Here is a 17,348-nt window from a genome sequence, read left to right on the forward strand (position 1 = left end):
CAAGCCATGCTTGACAATCCATTCCACGTTGTGTACCAGTGAAGAGCGATTCTTACTGCACCGTCACATCTGCTACCTGCAGTGCCTTGTGTTGTTTTCCTTTCTGAATTTTGGTTTCACAATTTTCTCAAAGTCCTATATCTATTTGCGCTCCTCCAAGCCAATTTGCCTTCTGTTGTTTCCCAGCTGTCCACGGGCTTTGCCACATTTTTTTGAGGCTTTGCTTTCCATCTTCCAAATGTTTCTTTGGACCTTCCTGTTTAGTTTCTCCAAAACTAATAGGCACTGGGGCAGAACAAGGAGATTAAATTTTAAAAGGGCAGAAAGGGTGGGGTGTAGGAAGGAAGGGGATAAAAGGTGGAGAAAAACCAAAATGACCTGGGAAAAGTATTGCACACTACAAGGGAGGAGCAGCATGCCTAGTGCTGGGTCTGGGAGTCAGAGGACCTGGGTTTTAATCCTGACTCTACCAATTTCCTGGTGTGTGACTCTAGGCAAGTCACTTGACACCTCTGTGCCCCAGTTTCCTCAGATGTAAAATGAGGATTCAAGCCCTGTTCTCCCTCCTACTTAGACTGTGAGGCCCATGTAGGGCAGGGACTGTGCCCGACTTGATTATCTTGTTTCTACTCCTGCACTGTCCCTCTCAGGGTTACATCTGGAGAGTTTCCAGTCCTCTACCAGTCTCATCTACAGGAGGGAGAGTCAACCTGAGGCCTACCCATTCCATTCCTAGCTTGGGCAGTGGCTAGCGAGTGGAAGGCAATCTGTTACAAGTCAAAACTCACCTGTGCTGGGCAGCAGCGGCAGGGGAGAGAATCGAGGGTGGAGACTCAAGTTTGCTGCATGGAACCACTTCCATATTTTTACCAAGAAAACTCTCTGGATACACTACCAGAATGATTGCAGATGGAGAGCGGGGCGTTCTGGGAGAGATATGTCTGTGGTGTCGCTGTGGGTCGGAAACGACTCCATGGCATAAGACAAGACAAGACTCCTGTACTGTACTTAGGACAGTGACTGGCACATAGAAAGCACTTACCAAATATCATTATTTTGTGATTATTATCGCTATTATTATTATCATTATTAAATTAATTGCATCCAGTACCATAGTATTTGTGCAGCTGTCTTGTTTCTTATTAAATAATTTGCTTCTATTTCTTTAATTATTTGGAACTATTCAGTTTCCATTACACAAGAGACACAAAAAGGCAAAATATTAATTCCTACTTCAGTGTATAATCATAACCCTCTTGGTGGTACAGAGGGATATAGGAATAACATGGATAATGCAACTCTTTACATAAACCACAATCTCATTTTAGCCAATAGACACTACTTTCTCTCACAAGGAGCGGAATGGGCAGGTTCTTGTTTCTTCTCTTACCTACTCTCCAGTGCCATAGTAAAATACACAACAGGGAGGTATCTAGAAAGAACCTGAAAAGTCCAAACGCTGGCTAAAGAGTTTCCAGATAATGGACAATTGGTTGGATTGTAAAAAGAAGTGGGGAATTGTGTCTTGTTTTTAGTTAATCAATAACATTTATTGATCACTTATTTTGTGCATAGCACTGTTTAATTACTTGAGGGAATACAGTAGAACCAGTAGGTATGCTCTCTGCCCTCAAAGAGTTTACAGTAAACTACAGGTAGAAGGAAGAAGCACTGGAGTGTAAAAGTATTTACATAAATGCTGTAGGGTCAGGAATGAGTAAACAAGTATTTTGGGAGGCAGCTAATCTAGTGGATGAAGCATGGGCCTGGGAGTCAGAGGATCTGCATTCTAATTCTGACCCCGCCATTTGTCTGTTGCATGACCTTGGGCAAGTCATTTAATTTCTCTAGGTCTCAGTTATCTCATCTGTAAAATGTGGATTAAGACTCTGAACCCCAAGTGGGACATGGGCTACATCCAACTGGATTAACTTGTGTCTACCGCAGTCCTTATTACAGTGTCTGGCACATAATAAGCACTAATAAACAAATAATAAATAAATAATAAATAATAAACAAATATCATTAAAAGAAAATGTGATGTGGCAGTTGGAAGAGAAATAGAGTAGCCAGATGAGATATTAATCAGGAAAGGCCTCCTCCTAGATTTTACTTTCCTCTAGTAGGTTGTAAACTCCTTGAGGGCAGGGATCACCTGTCTTTCAACTGTATTGCAGTATACTCTCCCAAACACTCAACAATTACCACTATTATTGACTTACTGAAGGAGATGTGATTTCAGAAGGGCTTGATGGGCAGATGTGAAGATAGGGAGAGCAGTGGCTTGATTGCTGTGAAATGAGAAGGGAATCCCAGGCTAAAGGGAGGGTGTTCTCAGGAGCTCAGTAGTGGGAAAGAGAAGAATAAGGCACAATGAGTAGGTTTGCTTCAGAGGATTGAAATGTATGATCCAAGGTATAGTGGGAGAAGAGCAAGGATACACTGGGGGAAGAGAGCTTTTTGATAGAGGAGAGTTTCAGCTTGATGGGGCAGTGGAGGGGGAACCATTCCTTAAGAATAGGGAACTATCCTAACCGGGACCTAAGTTCATCCTTTCCACCAGACTAAACTCCTTCCCAACCCCCACTGACCATTCACCTTGTAGTCTCTTTGTCTATCGATTGTGTTCAGGTTGTTCAGTTTGTACAACACTTGGGGATGAAAGGCAGACACTAAAGGATGTGCGTGTAAGGTACTAGAATCTATGTAACAGAATCCTGTCTCCATAAGAACAAAGCAAGCAGCAGGGTGTGTGAAGGTAGAGTTAGGAAAGGGATCCCTGTGCCCTACAGGAAATCTCACATTCAATAATAAAATAATATTGAGTTGCTTGGCCTTATGAGAATCTGAACAGTGCTTCATAGCACTGACTTCCTCGGCTGTTATTATTTATTATCAAAAGAGCTACAAAGTGCTTAGCAGTAATTAAGACACGTCTAAACAGGTAACTGTTTAGAGTCTTAGAAGAGCAATCTCTCAGCCCTTTGGGTTTTTTCTTACAGTTCATTTCAGCCAGTGGATCTCTCTTTCTACATCTAAGTTTCCACAGGATGTTCCTAATGCTCTGGCTTGGCCAGGGCTAGTTGTTCATTATTCCAGCAGTGCCCATAAAATATTCTTAATTATTTACAACAGATCAGAGAGACTTCCCACTTCCCTGGGTATACTTGGGATGTTCCACTTCCTTGAACAGCCTGGGCAGATGGATTAATCTGATTCCTAAAAGAGTTGGTCAGTCACAGCAAAGCCACGGTGGGGAGAAGGTCAAAGTTCAATGCTTTCCTGACTTACTGGTGGTGTTGGTTTGGCCAGTTTCAAAATCTTGTTTCAGAAGGACTAGGGAGAAGGTCTTTTGAATGAACAAAAGTAACCAGTCATGGCACTTCTTTTCTTTTCATCTCTTCTCCATGGTGATTGAATCTAAATATTTTATTAGGTTGGATATTGCTTGATATTGGCATCAAAATGAGGGATTTTTCAGTCTCATACACTGGCTCTAACTGGCTCTAACCCTTACCTTTCTCATTCTAGATTCAATCAATCAATGGTCTTTATTGAGCACTTACTCTGTGCAAAGCACTTACTCTATGCAGAGCACTGTACGAAGCACTTTGGAGGGTACAATATAACAGAGTTGGTAGACATGTTCCCTGACCACAGTGATTCACCCTCAGGGAGGTTCACAACGCACACAGACTCACCTCAATAAAGATGACTTCCAAATCTACCTCAGAAAGACCCAACCTCTCTCTTTAGCTATACAGTCTCATATTTCCTCTTGTCTATAGAACTTCCCTGCATGGATGTCCCTCTGGCACCTTAAATTGAAACTATCTAAATTGGAATTCTTCACCTTCCCTCTAAAGCCCTTTGGTCCTTCTGACTTCCCCATCTCTGACACCAACACTACCATTCTCCCTTTCCCAGAAGCCCACAGTCTTGGTGCCATTTTTTACTCCTCTATCTTTGATTGCTCTCATCCAGTCAGTCATTAAATCCTGCTGGTTTTTTCTTGACAATCTTTTTTGGATCCATCCCATTCCTTTCTACCCAAATGACTACTTCCTCACTCAAGCCCTAATCATCTCATCATCAGATTAGTATATTTGCTTCCTCACCAGTCTCTGTCTCAAACCTCTCCCTTCTTCAGCCTGTACTATATTCCACAGCCCAGATGATATCTTAAAATGTAATCCTGCTCATATTTCTCCCCTCCTCAAAAATTTTCAGTGGCTACCCAACTCTCTCTGTGTCAAACGAAGGGTCCTGACTCTTGCCTGACTCTCAAGACTCCTTACCAGTTATTTCCTTCTTAACTGTTCTCTTCATCTGCTAACCTTAGCCTGCACTCAAATGAGCCAACTTCTTGCTGTGCTCACCCCTGGTTTGGAATGCTCCCTTACACCATCTTTCAAATATACCAGACACAGCTCTCCCCATCTTCACAGCCTTCGTAAAATCCCACTTCCTTCAGGAAAAATTCCCTGATTAATTTCCTTTTCCTTCTCCTCTAAACTACTGCCTCAGAATTTATGGACTCGTAGCCCATCATAACACATGAATATCACCTGATATCCTCTATTTTAGCCCTTTATCTATCTTTCCATTATTGTTTTCCTTCTAACAGAAAGTCACTTTTTGCTTGTCACCCTCGTTAGATTGGAAGTTCCTCGAGAGCAGGAATTGTGTCTTCTAACTTCACTGCACCTTCCCCAGCAATCGCCTTATCAACACTGAAGCAGCTCTCACTGCAACACAGTCAGGCTTGAGAAGCAGCATGGCTTAATGAATAGAGCATGGGTGGGAGTCAGAAGAACCTGGTTTCTAATCCTCACTCCGCCACCCATCTGCTGTGTGACTCTGGGCAAATCACTTCAATTCTTTGGGCCCCAGTTATTTCATCTGTAAAACGAGGATTAAGAGTGTGAGCCCCATGTGACTCAGGGACTCTGTCCAACCTGATTAGTGTGTATCTACCCCCGCACTTAAAACAGTGCTTGGTATATAGTAAGTGCTTAACAAGTATTAGTATTATTATTATTAGTTCCACTGAATGGGGCATGTGAAGAGGCTGGATTGCAGCAGAATGCTAAGCAGTTGCTCTATGGGGAACTGAAAGGGAGCACACACCATCCTGGAAAGCAGATTAAAAGACACGGTGAAGCAATCGTGAACAGTCTAACGAATCTTTGATCCATTGGTTGATCAATGCAGTGGACAGACAGCCTGGCTGGTGGTAATTGGGAGAGGCATTGTCTTTAGAGAGGAAGGGCTTCTTGATGACTGGAATATTAGGAGGGAGAATCAAAACCAGGCAGGCCTGATGTGGGACCAATGCATTAGCTCAACAAGAATTTGTGCTGACTTGTCAACAGTCTGAAACAGTGTGTAAATCTACCACACTCGGTTGTGCAAAAGGAGCCTTTTTTATATTAATGTCTGCCCCGTCCCCCCACTCTAGACTCTAAGCTTGATTTGGGCAGGGAACGTGACTGCTAACCTTGATGTATTGCACTTTTCCAAATACAGTGCTCTGCCCATAGTAAGCACTAAATAAATGCCACTGATGGACTGATTGACCCCATATTAGTAATATCACCTTCTAAAACAAGGCTAGTGGTAAATATATACATTCATGTGCAAGTGCATTTAGCTACATCAATCTAAATACAAGCTCAAGCATTACCAATCAATAATATTTATTGAGTATCTACTGTTTGCAGAGAGCACTATCATAAACAGTTGCAAGAGTACAATAGACTTAGTAGACATGATCCCTGCTGTCAGGAAGCTTATTGTGTTCTGTTCAGAGAAAACACTTTGATCCTACATTCAGGAAAACAAAGAGGAAAAAAGAAGTAATGGGGCGGGATTCTTAATTGAAGTCGCAACATTAACGTGAATCAGACCAGAGTAATTAGTTGTCTAGCAGAAAGGTCTTAGTGATTCTTAAATAGCGGTGAGAACTGAAGATAGAAGAAAGCCTTCAACTGATTTTTCTTTTTCACATACAGTTAGCTTAAGTGATATATGTAAGATTACCTTTCTGGGCTGTAGTCACTCCAATCACTAAAGAGAAACACTTAAAGTCAGTCCAAACTATCCGTTCCACTATCCGTTCAACTAAGCTTCATGATGGGAATGTCTTTGCTTTTGATGAGAAAATGAAGGGAGGATTGTCCTATATCTTTATCGTCACCATTGAAGGTCTCCTTCAAACTCAATCCTCAAATGTATCTTTAAGCACGCCATGATTATAGGTCTGTGTCCCAAGATAAATTGTCATAAATAGGCTTGAAATCTATCCACTGTGGAAAAAGATATATATTTTTTCCACTTTCCGTTAAATATTAAACTGTCAAAATGGCAGAATTGTTGTGGTTGTTGGAAAGCAAAGAGGGCACTGGAGTCAGGAGATTAGGCTCTTCATTCATTGTCTTCGAATCCGCCACCCAAATCCCAATCATCTAAAACAGCTCCAGTTGAGTACATGACCTGGAAGATGTAAAGGCAATGCAGATGCTGGCAAACATTGACAGTTGGATGCCTAATCATGCTTGTTTTTCCTCCTGTTGCTAGAATCTGAATGAACCTAGAAATGGCAAACTCATTTTACCCCATTCCAGGACCCAAAGACCTCACTCCATCTTCTTGTTGAAGGCAGTTCTGATCTTGGGTTCCAGCTCCCACTACCTAGGGTTTTGGGTTTTTTTACCCATTTGAGACCTGGGGAACTTTTCCCATCTTCTTTCACATCTTTGCTGGCAGGCCTATACCCTAGAACCAGTTCCTACCACTTTTGCCTTCATCTCCTACTGAGCATCCAGGGCTTCACTGCTGGCAGCCCCAGGCCAAGATCCAGCCTTCTTTACGCTCCTCTTGTAGTTCTAATTTTACTCAGCTTGTAGTTTGCCCTCCTCAACCAACTAGCAGGGCAGAGAGAAGCCCTCATGAAGTCCTGGTCTGAGGAAATTAATAACTGTTACTCACTGCTGCTCAAAGCTGAAGTCAAGGGGCCACTCTGGAAGCCACAGAAACTGCAAGCAGGACCAACGGAACAGTAGCCTTCTGTCCCCAACTCAGAACCGAGACCAGATGTTCTGCATGTAGCAAGTCATCTATGCTACTGGGTTCAATTCAGTTCAGTCATATTTATTGAGCACTTAGTATGTGCAAAACATGATACTAAGCAATTGGGAGAGTACAATACAAAACAAAATTTACAGACTGTGGGTCTTTAGTGTCTATTAGATAACAACGGGGGTGATTATAAAGGGCCTGAGAAGTCAAGATGGCAAATCCTGAATTGGGTTTAGAAAATTCTCTGAGATAATGTTTATATCAATCAGAACAGGACCTAGGTTCTAATCCTGGATCTACCACATGCCTACTGTGTGACCCAGACAAGTTGCTTAACTTCTCTGTGTCTCAGTTCCCTCATTTTTAAAATGGGGATTAAGAATGTGAGCCTCATGTGGGACAGAGACTGTGTCCAACATTGATTAACTTGTTTCATGCTTAGAACTGTGCTTGGCAAGTAGTAGGAACTTAACAAGTACCATAATTATAAGTATTAAATTGGTATTTATTGAGTGCTTACTGTCTGCAGAGCATTGTAGTAAGTGGATGGGAGAGTACCATACAATAGAGTTGGTAGGCACGATCCCTGCCCACAGTGAACTGCATGCAACAAATCTAGCATGAGGTTAAAAACTTTCACACACTCCCCAGAGTTGGGTAAAGTGGCGTGGCAGAGCCTGGAGTCAAGGTCTAAGATGCCACAGTAATCTCCAGTGTAAGTCAGCAAACACAAAGAGGATACTTGGAATTCAGTCAAACAGTCAATGGTAACTGTTTGATTGCCTGCCATCAACCAGTCAATCATTTGTTGAGTGCTTCCTGTGTGCAGGGCACTGTACTAAGCACATGGGAAGGTACAATACACTGGAGTTCAGAGACAGAAGAGCAGGGACCTAGGAATCAGAGAGCCTGGGGTTCTAATCCCAGCTCTGCCAATTGCTTATTTTGTGACCTTGGGCAAGTCACTTAACTTCTCTGTGCCTCAGTTCCCTCAACTATAAAATGAAGATTAAATATCTGTTCTCCCTCCTACTTAGACTGTAAGCTCCATGCGGGACAGGGACTGTGTCTGATCCAATTAACTTGTATCTACCCTAGTGCTGAAATCAGTGTTTGACACATCGTAAGCACTTAACAGATACCATAAAAAAAGGACCTTACAATCTATGAGGGAAGTTTACAGTCTACAGACTACTAAAAGAAGAACACTGCATTTAGTATTTGGGAGAGTTGAATGGAAGTGAAAAAAAATTACATTTGTTAAGTGCTTACTATGTGCTGGGCACTGTTCTAAGCACTGGAGTAGATACAGGCTAATTAGGCTGGTCACAGTCAATGCCCCACATAGGGCTCACAGCCTTAATCCCTATTTTGCAGATGAGGTAACTGAGGCACAAAGAAGTTAAGTGACTTGCCCAAGGTAACACAGCAGACAAGTGGCAGAGCTGGGATTAGAACTCCAAGTCTTCTGGCTCCCAGGCTTGCACTTTATCCACTATGCCAAGCTGTTCCTTCCTTCTGTAAGTTTGCTGTCTCAAGAGGGTGACATTCCATGATTGACGAAATGTAGGTGCCAAAGGAAGAGCGAGGGTATAACTGGAAATTTCTTGTCCCAGTTCAGCTCAGGAGGAATCAAAAGTGACTGGTGCAGACCATCCTACAGCACTTTCCAGTTATCAGCTCCTGGCTGGGGAGTCTTGATTAGTCAAAACTTCCTCCCTCCCCAACCCACTCCTATCAACCACTTTGGGAAATGGTGACTGCCATGAGTCTACTCGAGGTGATAACAGAGAAGAGCAGCATGCTGGAGGGAGTGGAAAAGTCCAGAATGCCAAATAGCAACTCAGGCTTCCAGGGACAAACTGGGACATGAGAATGAGACTAGTCATTGTTAAGATCATGCACCTTTCAGAAGGACAATCCCAGAGAAATCAAATACTATTAGAGTCCAGATAAAGCAATAGGAGCCCAGAGTAAGAATCTCAGATAGACTGTAGCCTAAATCGTGTACTTCTTAAAAAGAATAATATCACTGTGAGCTCATTGTGGGCAGGGATTGTCACTGTCTATCATTGTATTGTACTTTCTCTAGTACATAGTGCAGTGGCTCTGCACAAGTAAACCCTAAATAAATATGATTGAATGAATGAAAGAGTATAAAGCATGCAATGACTAATTGATTACTAGTGAAGTTACACAAAATGGCAGTCCTGCTTTCATTCCTTTGGTAGAAGAATACAGGGAAGGGTAAGAGATTCAAGTCTCATCCTCAGGGGGCTCATAATCTGAAAGAGAGGCAGTGTGGTAGTGATATTTGTATTTGTTAAGCGCTTACTGTGTGCCAGGTACTGTACTAAGCACTGGGGTAAATACAAGTTAAACAGCCACATGGGGCTCACAGTCTTAATCCCCATTTTACAGATGAGGTAACTGAGGCACAGAAAAGTTAACTTACTTGCCCAAAGTCACACAGCAGGCATGCGGCAAAGCTGGAATTAGAATCCAGGTCCTTCTGACTCCCAGACCCGAGCTTCATCCACTAGGCCACACTGCTTCTCTATGGTTGGCTGATGAGCAGATGAGAAGAGATCTAATACTAAAATACAAAGCAACGTTGAGAAGACAGAGAGTTCCAATATATTGCAGTTGAAGGAGTGGGCAAACACGCCACAGGCTTCTTATCACCCCAACAGTCCCAAGTCCAACATTCACAACCAAAGGCTTCCCAACATTCTAAAATTTGTGGAAATGTCAATGCTGCCTCAACTTAAATCCCTTACATACCAGCTGTATGTCTGCTATAGTTTTCAGCAAAGCAAGCAACAATTTCTACCAAAAGGTGTATTCCAGAAAGCATTCCTGCCTTCAATAAATCCAGGCAATAGTTATAATTTGGTCAGTATATATTTTATTTTGGAAATATACTTAAGGTATCTAGCTCTGTGCTGGAATTCTAAAGAAGGAAGTAATAATTCTGGAAACATGGATTACATTGACATAATTGAAGTTGTAGGGTTATTATCATTAAATCATTATATTTTGTATCAGGCACTGTTTTAAATGCTGGGGTAGATACAAGTTAATCAGGTTGGACACAATCCCCGTTCCAGGTATTGAATCCCCATTTTACAGTTGAGGAAACTGAGGCAGAGAGAAGTCAAGTGACATGCCCAAGGTCACATAGCAAGGGAGTGGCAGAGTGAGGATTAGAACCCAGGTCCACTGACTCCTAGGCCCACGCTCTCTCCACTAAAAATGTTGCATTTTAGGAATCATTAGGAAATTTCCATGTGACTCATGTGATTTTTCCACTTCATCTTGAATGCATAACACTTATGGTATTTAGTAAATCATAATAGCTTCTCATTAGATTGTAAGCTTCACGTAGGCAGGGAACCGGGCCGACTTTAGTTAAGTGGATAGCACGGGGGGCAGTCGTGTCAGGCTATTTCATCAGAGGGGTTGATGGGTAGCTCAGCAGCTGGGTGGCCTCACAACTCTGTGAGGACTTTCCCTTCGGGACTTTTGTAACATGGTAATTTTGAGGTCTGCTAATTGTTAATCAATTGAATTGCTAGAAAATTATAATTGTTAGATTGTGTTTGTCATTTGTTTTTACTATCATTACATTCTGGGCATAGGTTTGTGAAGGCTCGGGAGGTCTTCTGCAAAATGTTCCAAATGAAATCACTGCTTTATGCTGTGTGCCCAGCGTAGCATAGTAATAATAGTGGTATTTGTTAAGTGCATACTATGTGCCAAGCACTGTCCTAAGTGCTGAAATAGATAGAAAATAAGCAGGTTGGACCCAGTCCCTGACCCCACGTAGCACTCATGGTCTAAAAGGGAAGAAGAACAGGTTTTTAATCTACATTTTACAAGTGAGAAACCTGAGGAACAGAGAAATTAAATGATTTGCCAGAAGCCACACTGCAGGCTAGTGGTAGAGCTGCAATTAGAACTCAGGCCTCCTGATTCCCAGGCCGGTGTTATTTCCACTAATTTCTGCTGTTTCATCCAACACTGTCGTAGGCAATGAGGGAAGGATCTGCGTATTTCTTCCCACTTCAGGGCAGCTTTTGCATTCAGAAGGTGCTCAATAAATACCATCATTTGATGCACTGATGATACACTATACTAGGCGCTGGGTAAGTGCAAGATCATTAGGCCAGACATAGTCCCTAAGCCAAACAGGGCTCATCACCTAAGAGGTACACGTGAGGAAACGGAAACCCAGCGATACATGGTTCTCTGCTCCCTTTCTTTTTCAGTGACTCATGTTGAGGCTTGAAGAGCTGTTTAAAGCCCTCAAAACGACTGCCTAACTGAACAAAAGAAATAAAATACTAATTTCACTTTATGAAAATTAACCTGGCTACCTCTTATTTCTTACTGCAGAAGCTCTGTTAAAGGCTTTCCTTATTGCTCAGTGCCTCCAAACTGCCTCAGTGTGAGAGATTTACAACTTCTCTTCCATTTGACAACAAAGTCTTTTATGAATCCCCCTCTTTGGGGAGACATGCCCCACTTTCCTAGGGAAAAACACTTGCTTAACTATCATTCTCCTTCATGAGCAAATTCATTCTTTCTGAGCCCTGGAAATAAATACAGACTTCAGCTAATTCCACCCTCAGTCATTGTCTTCTCCCTCTCTCAGGTCAGGTAAGACCTTGAGGAGTAGACTGATAATTCACTTCTGAAAATGATGGTCCAAATTGTCATCATAGTCCTGGGGCTCACATCTGCACGGCGTGGAAATGAAAGTGAACAAAACTACTTCAGAACATTGGAAACAAGTGATTCAATGATTGTAAGTTCTCAGGAGGACAGTCATGTTTCTTTCATCAGTTGTTCTCTCCCAAGCACCTAATGCAGAGCACTGCACATAGTAAGAGCTGAAAAAATGTGATTGCCTCAAAAATCAATGGTATGTGTTGAGCACTTATTGTAGGCAGAGCACTGTATTAAGTGCTTGGGAGAGTTCAATACAACAGAGTTGGTAGATATGTGCCCTGCCCACAAGGAGCTTGCAGTCTCAGGGAAGATTTATCAGTCCACAAATTGTCTCTTGCCTGCCGATTCTCCCTTATGGAAATCCTTAGAGTGTACACAGAAAAGTGGCTCTCTTTTCTGCTCACCCAGTGTAAATTGTTACTCTTGTCTTGCTGTCGAGTCATCTCCGACCCGTAGTGATGCCATGGACACATCTCTCCCAGAACAACCCACCTCCATCTGCATTCGTTCTGGTAGTATATCCACAGATTTTTCTTGGCAAACTGCAGAACTAGTTTACCATAGCCTCTTTCCATGCAGTAAATTTGAGTCTACACCCTCAACTCTCTCCCATACCAATTCTGACCAGCACAGTTACGGTCCACTCGCTAGCCACTGTCCAAGGTAGGAATGGAAGGGATATGTCTCTGCTTGACTTTCCCTCCCGGATCCAAGACTGGTAGAGTCCTGGAAACTCTCCAGGTGCGATCCTGAGAAGGGAAATTGTTATTCACCCTGGTCAGATGGCTGATGGACCAGGAAAAACAATGACTTGGGGTTTCATCATCATCATCATCATAATCAGTTATATTTTCTGAGCAATTACTGCACGTAGAACACTGTACTAAGCTTGGGAGAGTACTTTGTAACAGATTTGATAGACACATTCCATGCCTTAAGGAGCTCACAGACTAAAAAGAGAAGCAGACGTTAAAATAAATGATGGCTATGTACGTAAGTGCTGTGAGGTGGAGGGTGGGGTGAATAAAGAGTATCAATCCAAGTGCCAGGGTGACACAGAAGGGAGAGGGAGTAGGGGAAATAAGGGACTAGTTAGGGAAGGCCTCTTGGAGTACGTGCGTATAGTTACCCTATCCCCTGAAAAATGGTGGGACTCTTTCACTATCAAGAGACTAGAAAGATAGGTGAGATCTCAAAAAGTCAAGCCCCAGTTCTCTGGCAGGAATCTAGAGCAGATTTCATGTGAAGATCTGCAGCTTCTACAACCTTCTGTGGTATCCTTGTATTCACACCAGTGCTTAGTACAGAATCCGGCATATAGTAAGCGCTTAACAAATACTACAATTGTTATTATTAGTATTAGCCAGTTCACATCCTTCCACTCTGAAAGTCCTTGCTAATGTCTTTCATATAATTCATCTGCCAAACATGGGACAGGTAGGAAATTGGATGGGGAAGAGTTTTGTTGAACCCTCTTTCATTCAAGATCCTATTTCAGGGCAGGGAAGGTCTCAGGCCTAAAAATAGCCTAGATCACTTTCTGTCTTGGATGGTTTTGGGGTGGATCTGCCTGGGAACAAGGGGTTGGACCAGAATGGCTTTTGATGGCCTTCCTAGTGCTGTGATTCTGTGAGTCTATGATTCTGTCAACCTGACTGGCTGCAACTGCCAAGGCAAGATAAAAGACAACAGAGAAGGCAGAAGCTACTCTCCTTGGAATGAGTCACTAGCTTCCCACAAGGATCTAGAGCAACACTGACTGCCTGCAATTCTGTTCCTTTTTGCAGATTATCTAATGTTATGAAGACAAGAAGCACAGGGCGGAGAGCCAGGGGAAAAGATTGGGGGTAGGGAGGTGAATTTCCTTACCGTTTGGTACAGTGGAAGTGCTCTAGGGATGGATGGGAAGTGGAGTGGAAAAAATCATGGGAACACTATCCCAGGGGATCTCAGCCCCACCAAAAGCCCCAGAATTTAACACTAGAGAGGTAATTTCATCTTCACACAGTCAGAATTCCCCAGAAGGCACTTGCCATTGTCATTTCTGTAGTTATAGGATGTCACAGCTGTACTGGGGAATGGCAGCTATGGCATGGAAGCAGCATGGCCTAGTGGAAAGAACATAAGTCTGGGCATCAGAAGACCTGGGTTCTAATCCCGGCTCTGGAACTGGCCTGCTGTATGATCTTGAGCAAGTCACTTAACTTCTCTATGTCTCAATTCCTTCATCTGCAAAATGGAGATTCAATGCCAATCGCTCTCCTACTTAGACTCTAAGCCCGATGTGGGACCTGATTTTCTTGTATCTACCCCAGTGCTTAGTACGGTGTTTGACACATAGTAAACACCTTATTATTATTATTATTATTATTAGTTGTCCCTGGAGGCTTCCGCTGGGAGGAAGGGAGTGCTGTCAATGGCCAGCCATGGAGGAAACACTTCTTCCAGTGCTCACTTTAGTCTCTTCTGAACCAAGTGGTGTTAGAACTTTGGCGGTCTCGGCAAGCCGTTAGTTCACATAAGCAGTGAGGAGCTGTGTGGACTAATGAAAAGAACAAGGGACAGGGAGTCAGAGGATCTAGGTTCTAATCCAGACTCTCTCTTTACCTACTATTTGACCTTGGACAAGTCACTTAATTTTCCTATGCCTCAATTTCTTCATTAATAAAGTGAGGATTAAATTCCTGTTCTCTCTTCCCTCTTAGACCATGATACCCGTGTTTGACAAGGGTCATGTCTGATCTAATTATCTTCTATTTCCCCAGTAAAATCACATCTCTTCCAATAAGTCTTTACCTATTAGGCCCCCTTTTCCCCTACTCCCTCTCCCTTCTATGTCACTTATTCTCTTCAATATATGCCCTTGATTTTCCCCCCACCCTCAGCCTCTCAGCAGTGCCTGGAACATAGTAAACCCTTAACAAGTACCATTATTATTATTATTATGTATCTGTAATTTATTTATTTATATTATTGTCAGTTTCCCTCTCATCATAATCACAGACCCTTAACCTGACCTCCTTTAATGTGAGCCTCATCCTGCACAATTCTTTCCATATGCCCAATCCCAAGGCTGCTGCAGTGATGTGCTGGTGACTCTGTGTTGCTCTGCTTATCCCCCTACTTTCCTGTGCTCCAATAGCCAAACTTACTGTAAAATCAGAATGAAGCAGACAAAAACCATTCCCATGGGCCTAACTGGAAAGGAAAGGAAACGCTCCCTTTCCTGCTATCTCCATGGCCGCCTGTTCTGTGTCTCCTGGCCTTCTCAGGGCCTGCCAGAAAAACCAAGGGGAGGGTTTTGGGGAAGTCCTAATCAGTCAATCAATCAATCAATCAATCCATCCATCTAAAGAATCTTATTTATTGAGAGCTTGCTGCCGAGCACTGTACTAAGTATTTGGGAGAGGACACTACAACAAAGTTGGTATTCACATTCTGTGCTCACAAGGAGCTTACAGCCTAGAAGGGGAGGCAGGTAATAATATAAATATACAAGTTACAGGCATGTCTATAGGTGTGGTGATTATCATTATTTTATGTCTATAGGTGTAGTGATTATTATTATCAGTATTGTTATTATTATAATCACAGGACCAGCTGGTGGAACTGGGTGGAAGGTTCAAGAGTGAGACTACATGGGTAGCTAAGGGGTGGGACTTTCTTCTGGTTCAGTCTGTCCCTGCCCTTATACTGCCCCCTTCCCAGACCGAGGCAGGGACAATTGGTTCTTACTCCTACAGAGCCCCTTGAGTAGGTAATATTTTTTTGTTCGTTTTTAAAAGGTATTTGTTAAGTGCTTATTAAGTGTCATGCACAGTACTAAGCACTGGGGCAAATTCAAGAACAGCGGGTTGGACACAGTCCATGTCCCTCATGGGACTCACAGCTTTAATCTCCACTTTCCAGATGAGACAACGGAGACACAGAGAAGTAAAATGACTTGCCCAAGGGACAAAGCAGACAAGTGGCAGGGTCAGGTTAAGATCCCAGGTCCTCTGATTCCCAATCCCATGCTCTTTCCACTAGGCCATGTTACTTCCCCTTTAAACCATTCATTCCAGCCCCGAGGCATACAGTGCTTCCTTTCTGGGAGCAGTCAAGTCCCTCCCTTCATCAGGAGGGGAGAAGAGAGCCAGGGTGCTCTACTAGTTGTGGGAGAGGCAGGGCCCTGAAATGGCAACCTCTGTTCATCATCTATTTCACCTTCTGCAAAACATTCTGCCTAGATGAGGAAAATACACCTGCGTCTCCAGAGAAGAAAATCCTCTCCCCCACCCAGTCCAATAATTTAAATTGGTCTAACCCTCCTTCCCTCCCCCATGGTAATTCTCATCAAAGCTAAGGAATCATTTACCTTCCCAGGTAGAGGGAAAATCGTAGGAGTAGGCAGTGATCCAGACCTGCTCTCTTCCCCAGCCCCTAACCTGCTGCGGAAGACAAGGTGGCTGGGTTTTAGGTGGGAATGATGCCAACTTCTTTGCCTGCAAGGATTAGATTCTCCAGATAATCACTCAATTTTTCTGGCTCATGTAAACACACCCATAAAACTCAGACCATTCTTGCACTATGAACAGTAGAGGTAAAGTGACTTTGAGAGCCCAGATGTACAATTCACGGTAATAGAAGCAGAGACTCAGCAACCATTTTCAGTGCGTTAGCCTCTCAGTTGTCGACTCTCCTTGGGGATTCAGTCGACCATCACTGAGAGGGACAAAAGGAGAAAGAGGAGTAAGTCTTCTTACCCAGATAGACACTGACTGAAGCTTCTCCCAGATCTGCAAAAAAGGGTACATTGTCTTTTTAAGCAGATTTGCCTAGGGGGTCCTAATTACAGTTGCTATTGATTTCAATGTTTTAAGTGTTATTCATATCCCATTAAAGGATAATGTTGTCTAATTTGCAGGCAGAGGGTCTCAATAACAGCACACCCAATCACATGGAAGCTTTAATGATATTATTTCCCTCCTTGCACTAACACATAATTAAAATATCATTTCATTTTCAGTTTATATGTTTTTTCCAGTTGCTAATTATTTTTTTTAGTCATCCCATGGATATCTGTAAATATTGCAGCACTTGGATCAGCTAATGAATCCAAAAAATAGTCCATGTCATGCACAGAAAAAAATGTGTCCATGTCTTTTCCTTCTCCTTCTGTCCAAGCACCAGAAGAACTAGTGTGAATTGGTAATTGAAGGGGGAAGGGAGGCAGGGAGCAGGGTTGGAATAGGGGAGCTGGAGTTATGTATGGGTGCAGGTTGGATGCAAGTCTGGCAAATAGTTTTCAAATATTCTTAGCTTGTGAAAACTGCTTGGATCAACAGTTTTCATTTCCAAGGCCTCTTCCCTCCTCCGTGTCTCTTTCAATTCTCCCCATATCTTAAAACTAAGAGAATGTCTGCCCCTAGCAAACATATACAGAGTCACCAAGCCCGAACAAGAAATCGAATGAAATGGACAGAAGACTTTCTGCCTGGTTTCCATTGGACTCTTTGTCTAACTTAACAGGTGAAAGGATATATTTCTATGAA

The 17,348-nt window shown here is 42.8% G+C and overlaps 1 protein-coding gene and 1 non-coding gene across 3 annotated transcripts in view; both read left to right on the plus strand.

Annotated features, from left to right (window-relative positions):
* Positions 1-17,348, plus strand: part of LOC100083721 (gamma-aminobutyric acid receptor subunit beta-4) — a 131,603-nt gene that overhangs the window by 32,030 nt on the left and 82,225 nt on the right. The window lies entirely within an intron of this gene.
* LOC114813007 lies at positions 641-778 on the plus strand. Its single transcript, XR_003760618.1, has one exon. It is a non-coding gene; the product is annotated as a small nucleolar RNA SNORA7 (small nucleolar RNA).

This window comes from Ornithorhynchus anatinus, chromosome 6 (genome assembly GCF_004115215.2).
Source record: "Ornithorhynchus anatinus isolate Pmale09 chromosome 6, mOrnAna1.pri.v4, whole genome shotgun sequence".
In the NCBI taxonomy this organism is placed as follows: Eukaryota; Metazoa; Chordata; class Mammalia; order Monotremata; family Ornithorhynchidae; genus Ornithorhynchus; species Ornithorhynchus anatinus.